This window comes from Heteronotia binoei, chromosome 19, assembly GCF_032191835.1.
Source record: "Heteronotia binoei isolate CCM8104 ecotype False Entrance Well chromosome 19, APGP_CSIRO_Hbin_v1, whole genome shotgun sequence".
NCBI lineage: Eukaryota > Metazoa > Chordata > Lepidosauria > Squamata > Gekkonidae > Heteronotia > Heteronotia binoei.
In genome coordinates this window covers 18848538-18856520 of record NC_083241.1, presented here as the reverse complement: position 1 = coordinate 18856520, position 7983 = coordinate 18848538, and positions in this window count along the sequence as shown.

Genomic DNA, 7983 nt, shown 5'->3' with positions numbered 1-7983 from the left:
GAGACCCTTGGCGATCTCGAACGTGGCCTCTCCGCAGACGCTCAGGAGGATGTCTCTTTAGGCTATCCTCCGTTATCCTGTTCGCTCGCAGGTAGCACACGACACGCTCCATGTAGGTCTCCCACTTCTCCAGAGTAGCGGGGTTGAACTCTTCGAAACGGCCAGTGGATCCGCTCTGGTTAGCCATGGTGGCTGTGGCGGCGGGCCTGTCGGTCTACCTCACTTTGCCTTCATCGTCTCTCACCGGATCTGCCGGCCCTATGGAGTGGGCTGGCTAGGATCCCACCTTCGTCGCCAATGTAATGTACTGAGAACCGAGACGGTTTGAAGGCAACATAGTTTATTCAGTAGCACATTACAAGAGAGAGAACACGCGGGCCAGGCCCCGCTTATATACATTGCCCGGTACAGCCCCCTCATCCGACCAGGCCAATCCTGGTCGGTCAAACTTCCCGCCACAGATCTTCATGGAACACGTGGGCAAGCTGTCATTTTGCTGACAACTAAAATGGGAGGGTTTGGCTCTCAGAGGAAGCCAGGAAAAAAATAAAGGCTCAGGCAAGCTCCATCTGGGGACCCAAGGGTCGTCTTTAGTCGCGATCGCCATGAGGTCTGGTTGCTTATGTTCAATACATAACAGACCCCATGGACAAAGTCATGCCAGGCCCTCCTGTCTTCCACCATCCTCCAAAGCCTGCTCAAATTTGTGTTTGTTACATCAGTAACACTGTCCAGCCATCTCATCTTTTGCCGTCCCCTTCTACTTTTGCCTTCTGTCTTTCCCAGCATCAGGATCTTCTCTAGTCAGTGCTCCCTTCTCATTTGGTGGCCAAAGTATTTGAGCTTCAGCTTCAGCATCTGACTTTCCAGGGGACAGTCTGGGTTGATTTCCCTTAGGATTGACTGATTTGATCTTCTTGCAGTCCAAGGGACTCTCAAGATTCTTCTCCAGCACCACAGCTCAAAAGCATCTATTCTTCTGCGCTCGACCATGCAGCACTGAAATCCCATTTGTGGGGGGGGGGGGGGGGAGGCACAGGGGATGCTGCTGTTTCCTTCCTCTCCCATTCAAGTCAATACCAGCAAGGAATGTTTCCCCTCAGGATTGTCATTCACAATGTGATGATGTCATGCAGAAGAACTATGCCAGAGCATCAATGTGTAATGTTCCTGGTGTGATGACATTGCTTCCCCATGACATCATTATATCAGGGACACTGTGCATGGCAACACTGCCCCACCTCCCACTCTGGAAAGCTCCCTCCCACCCCTCACCAGGAAGAGCTTAGGACCTGGCAAACCTATCAGGACATACAAAAAGAAATACCTTTTAACTCAATTAGTGATTAAAATGTGGAATTTACTCCCAGAGGATAGTGATGGTCACAGGCATAGACAGCTTTAAAAGGGGGTTAGGCAGATTCATGAAGGATAGGCTTATCAGAAGCTACTAGCCATAGTAGTAGTATTTCTGTGAGTTAGGAGATCATGAGAAGGAGGGCAGGAAGGGTTACATCAATGCTTAATTCTTGTGGCCCTGTCTTACACACCCAGAGAAATGCTGATTGACATTTTGGGGTCAGTCAGCAATTTTTCTCCAGGCCAATCTGGAAGGGGTCCTGGAGGATTTTGCCATCTTCTGGGCATCTTCAAGGGTTGCTGGGGATGTTTTTTTTTGGGGGGGGGGGGGGCATTTGTGAAGTTCCTGCATTGTGCAGGGGGTTGGACTAGATAACCCTGGAGGTACCTTCCAACTGTATGATTCTATAGTGACTAAAGGGGTCCTCATTCAAAGGCAATAAACCCCTGAACACCACTGCCAGGAGACCTTGGTCTCTATTGCCCAGTTGTTGGCCCTCCAAAGGAACTGGTTCGGCACTGTGAGATAAAATCCTGGATGTGACGGACCACTGGTCTGATCTGCCAGGGCTCTCCCTTTGTTCATATGTTCTCTGCAGCTTTCACCCTAGACTTGAGTTAAATCAAACTTCCTTCTGTATCCCCTTTTCCTCTCTAATGTTCCATCTGTGTGTCAAATCTGGAAAGCAAAAAGCAGATTTTCAAGCATGACCAATGTTGCCAGGACAAAGAACCGTAAGACCTCATAAAGATCAAGGTTTTAGTATTTCATTATACTGTTCTGATCTCATAACAAAGCCAATCCCTTCTTTGCTCTCCCTCATGGAATGTATTTGTGGTTTTCTGGAATGTTTCCTAATTGGTTTTGTTGCTAAGGACCATTTGATTTAATTAGCAAGTTAAGGCCAGTGCTCCATAAGCAAATTTTTATAATACCCTATTAAAGCTGTTGAAAAGGACTCTGATTTAGCAAGCCACGACAAAATGATTAAAAGGAACCGTGTACAGTTTTTTTTCCTTCTCTGATAAATGGCCAATGAATGTTGTGTCTTAGGATCCATCTCTCCAGACACATTCTTTTAACATTCTTTCCAGATTGGCAATGAGAGAGAAGCCTACTTCTCCCACTTGAAGGCCACTTTCAAATACTGATAGTTTCTGCCAGAGGGGGAAATAATTAGTATATTCCTTCTTCTATGGAAGACTTCAGGGACATAAAGACAGCTTTTATTCAACAGCCTAAAATTCTCAGGCTAGAAACAGACCCACAGTTGGACTAGGATGGCCAACCTCCAGATGGGACCAGGAGATTCCCAGAATTACAACTGATCTCTAGACTACACCGAACAGTTTCCCTGAAGAAAATAGCTGTTTTGGAGAGTGGACTCTATGGCATCATACCCCTCTGAAGTCTCCCCCACTCCAAGCCCTGCCCTATCCAGGCTCCATCTACAAAGCTCCAAAAATTGTCCAGACCTAATTGGGCACACTGAGTTGGACTAATGATTTTCTAAGCTGGGATGCCTCAACTATGGTTCTGCTTTAAAGAGGAAGAAAGAAAGAGGCAGTAAACAGATCATGAGAATAAACCAAAGCTTCATGCTTGTAAAAGTATTTTCCAGATAGTTTTTCCTCCCAGAAGTTTTTTTCCAGACAGGTAAGCATGTTAGCCTAAAAGGCCACCTTCAGACAAAGCTGCCTTATATTGAACCAGACTGTTGGGCCATCAAGGTCAGTCTTGTCTACTCAGAGTGGCTGTGGCTCTCCAAGGTCACAGTTAGAGGCCTTTCATATCACCCATTACCTGATCCTTTTTAACTGGAGAAGCTGGGGACCTTCCAAACTTGGACCTTCTGGCTGCATGAACTCTCCCTTTACCAGCATGAACTTTCATGAGTCCAAGGGGTGGCCAGACTGCAGCTTGGGAGCTGCATGTGGCTCTTCCACACATATTGTGTGGCTCTTAAAGCCCCACCCCACCCCATCAGCCAGCTTAGAGAAGGCATTTGTCTCTAAATCACTTCTCCAAGACAAGCTAGCCAGCAGCTTGGAGAATGTATTGGAAAGTTGCTTTCATTCCACCACTCCCTCCCCATCTATTTTCCTTCCTTCCTTCCCTCCCTCCCTCATATGTGTGAAGCGTTCAGCCATTAGGCAGCTGCATTTAAACTTAAAGCTGCAAGCTTTACAAATAATAATGGCTGAACACTTCACACATCAGATAAAAAGAGGTTGGACTCAAGCTGGAGTATACTGAAGAGTGTACCTCTTAAAAGTGTCATTGGACTCCTGTTTCATTGAACTACATTTTATTTGTAACATCAGACTGAATACAAGGCACCCTGCCTCTAGGCTACCAATCTGTAAAATTCCATTCTGAGCTCTCCTTTAAATATCTTTAATTTTTCAAATAACCCCAGGGTGAACATACCGAGGAAATATTGCTTGCTGAATGCTTTGGGTCCCATGAAACAGAATGAGCAAGAGAATTGCCTTGAATTAAATGGGGTATGTAAGAGTTGACACAGCTCTTGGAATTAAGACCAGAGCGAGGTGTTAATAGAAAAAACAAACCAACATACAAAGGGGCCTGTACACAGACTCCAAAAGAACTCTGCAAAGTTTTGCTGCTGTGATAAAGGTTTCTTTTCTGACTGAATTCCAGTAGCAAAGGATAATTAATTTTTCAGGGCAAAGTAGCCCACCCAGCCTATTTCTCTCCCTCTAGGCACTGGAAGTCACTGATCAATAGTATCGGAATGAGAGAAGCCGGCGTTTTTTGGTCAAAGTTGGATAGGAATAGTTCAGACTGCTGTTTAATGGACCCCAAAATGAAATTAGAGACAGATTCATTGATTTAATTTGGCATCTCAGTGTTGGATAATTGAGTAGCTTTTATGTGGACTTGGGGAATATTAGTTTCACATGGAAGGGCACCAAGGGGGTCTACTGCCAATATTCTGATGGAATTACCTTGCACAAATCCATGATGAATGTCCAAGTCTGACTTCATCAAGACTGGTGGTTTTCAAAGTGCTCTTCCTTTAAAAATTTATCACAGGCTCCTCAATGAGAAGAAAAGTAACAAAGCTCTTATGAGAAACATAAAAATATAAGGAAAGCTTGCTGGACCAGACAAGTGGTCCATCCATTTCCACATCCATTCCCACATCTTGTTTCTCACAGTAGCCAACCTGTTGCCCTGGAGAGTCAGCAAACAGGCATAAAGACCTTCCTCTAATGTTGACTCCCAGTAATGGGATTCAGAGGCTGACTGCCAACATTACTGATCTTCCTCAGCAATGTATAGTCACAGTTAGGGTTGCCAAGCCCAATTCAAGAAATATCTGGGGACTTTGGGGGTGAAGCCAGGAGACATTAGGGGCAGAGCCAGGAGCAAGGGTGTGACAAGCATAAATGAACTCCAAGGGAGTTCTGGCCATCACATTTAAAGGGACAGGACACCTTTTCAATTCCTTCCTTCCATAGGAACTAATGAAGGATAGGGGCACCTTCTTTTGGGGCTCATAGAATTGGACCCCCTGGTCCAATCTTTTTGAAACTTGGGGTGTGTTTTGGGAAGAGGCACTAGATGCTATACTGAAAATTTGGTGCCCCTACCCCAAAAAACAGCCCCCCCAGAGCCCCAGATACCCGCTGATCAATTCTCCATTATTTTCTATGGGAATAAATCTCCATAGAGAATAATAGAGTTCTCAGCAGACATTTCCCTCCCCTCTCCCCGCTTTCTGACGACCCTGAAGCGGGAGGAGGGCCTCCAAACCGGGGGATCCCCTGCTCCCACCTGGGGATTGGCAACCCTAGTCACAGTAGTGGGCTGTGTTTACAGCAGAATGTCGGTCAATGCTCAGCATGACTTTAGGCGTCACAGAATCTTTTCAATACATGCTGGAATTGTGGTTGCTGGTGTTCATTTATTTCTGTTACTTAATTTGAGAGATCTATATTCCAATCCTCAAGCATCAGGCTCTCAGGGCAACAAATACACAATCCATCAATGATATTTAAATTTCACAACTATTTCTAAATGGAGCAGCATGAAAAACAGCCATTAAAAAACCCAAAAAAGTATCAAAACTTATCAAACCTTTACTGAAAGGACAAAGAGATTTTATAAAAACCCAGCACAATCAAAATCAATTAAATATAGGTAAACAGACAAATATGGTTTGACCCAGACAAACACGGTTTGAAACTGAAAAGAGCAAAGTCATTCAATAAAGACAGAAGCATCAACTGGAAAAGGATCAGCTTCCATTTTTTGATAATTAAATTAATTAGTTGGGAGAAAACATAGAATTACTTTAAACGTAGGGATCAGGACTCTTTAACAAAATGATATTGAAATATGTATCTATTTTTATTCGTGACATCCACACAGCTGGGAAAAATCTGTTCAGGCTTTGATTAGAGTCACAAAGCAACAAATTATACCAAATTAAAAGGGCATCTAAAATTTGCAGGGAACAACAGCAACTTTGCCAGTTTGCTCCCCCCCCCCCCCCCACGAACTGAAGATGTGGCAAATCTCTGTGCTCTGACGACTCGAGACCTTCCTAGCAGCTGCTTTGACAGCAGAGTTGTTCTGGAATGTTTATAACTATCCTGAGAAACTAAAAAAAAACTGCTACACTAAGCATAGAAGAAGAAGAATTGCAGATTTATACCCCGCCCTTCACTCTGAATCAAAGACTCAGAGCAGCTTACAATCTCCTATATCTTCTCCCCCCACAACAGACACCCTGTGAGGTGGGTGAGGCTGAGAGGGGTCTCACAGCAGCTGCCCTTTCAAGGACAACCTCTGCCAGAGCTATGGCTGACCCAAGGCCATTCCAGCAGGTGCAAGTGGAGGAGTGGGGAATCAAATCCAGTTCTCCCAGATAAGAGTCCGCACACTTAACTACTACACCAAACTGGTTCTCCCATAGAGGTCAGACTAGTGAGAGGCTGCAAGGAAGAGAAAAAACATCACTTTCACAATGGGAAGGAGCCCGCTCTTGGTGCAGAGAGTCCCATTTTCAATCCCTGGCACCTCCAATTAAAGAATCTCAGGAGTCAATGGTGGGGGAGGGAAAGCAGACACAGCAGACAAAACCAAGCTGGCTACAGTCACAAAGGCCTAGGTAACATTCAGATTTGAATAGTGTAACACACTGTGCGGGGGACTGCCCTTGAAGACAGTTTGGGTACTTCAGCAGGTTCAGTGACAGCTCAGTTTCTTATAAACACTCAGCAGAATGACCATATCAAGCCAATGTTATGCCATCTACCTGGCTTTCCGTCTGCTTTGGGACTTAATAGGAGGTGCTAGGTTTTACCATTTAAGCCCTAAATGGCATCAGCCCAAAGTACCTAGGACCATCTCCATCATACCAACAAGCTTGAGACAACGCCAGCACAAGAAGGCCTTAGCAGTGGCTCAATTGATGGGAACCCAGGGAGTGGGCTTTTCCACCCAGAAAACAGAAAAGAGCTATTTCCTGAAGACCTTCTGGAAGGGTTTGAAGACCAGCCTTTTGGGGGAGGCCTGTGAGAGAGAGCAGTAAGAAATGGAAAGCCTGAATAGGAACTGCTGTTGATTTTATGGCACCACACTGATTTTTACTGTATTTTACTATTGCAACTTTTTTTTGTTTTGTTATGCATTTTTTACTGTTGTTGTAAACCTCTGTGGGATTTTTTGTTGTTGAAAGGTGGTATATAAATCATCACCCAGCCCCAATGGTCTCTCTGACTCTGTGAAAAGGGATTTTCATGTGCCTGTTTGAGTCCAGTGGCACCTTTAAAACCAACAAAGTTTTATTCAGGTATAAGTTTTTGTGTGCATTCTTCAGTACTATATCTGAAGAAGCGTGCTTGCACACACAAGCTAGTACCTTGAATAAAACTGGACTCAAACTTTGCTCTCTACTTCAGATCAATACTGCTAACTACCTGAATTCATGTGCCTGTGTTAAAAACTTAAGATTTCTCCTCAGATAAACAAGCAATGCATCCCAAACACACCAGCGTTTGTGAACTTCCACATCTTATTAGCAAACATGACCAATGCTCCTGCCAGTCTAGTGCAAGAAAAAACCACAGGGGTCTTGTGGCTCTTTGAAAGGGAAGCACATGTTTATCGTAGCACAAGTCTTCATTTGCCAGGCAAGGACCTCACTCATTCACTGTCCTCAAAAGCTGACTCTTAAAATATTCTTAGTCTTTAAGAGTCCTGTTTATCTTCTATTTGTTTTACATTTTAAAAAGATTCATTCAATGGGTGGCCAGTGACACGTGATCTCCAAACTACACAGATTTGTTCCCTTGGAGAAAATGGATGTTTTGGAGGGTAGATTATATGACATTGTCCCTGTCCTTTCCAGGCTCCATCCCCAAATCTTCAGGAGTTTCCCAACCTGACAGCCTTACACCTCCCGAAAGTGGCGGGGTGGGGACTTGGTAAAGCCTAGTATCACTTCCCTGCTGAGCTCCCTCACTTCCCCAGGCTTTACCTCCAAATTTCCAAGAATCTCCCAGATCAGGCAACCCGCCATGACGCTTCTTTTCTGGGGGATGTGGGGGGGGGGGGGAACACGTGACTCCTGCCTTCCTGGTGCCTCT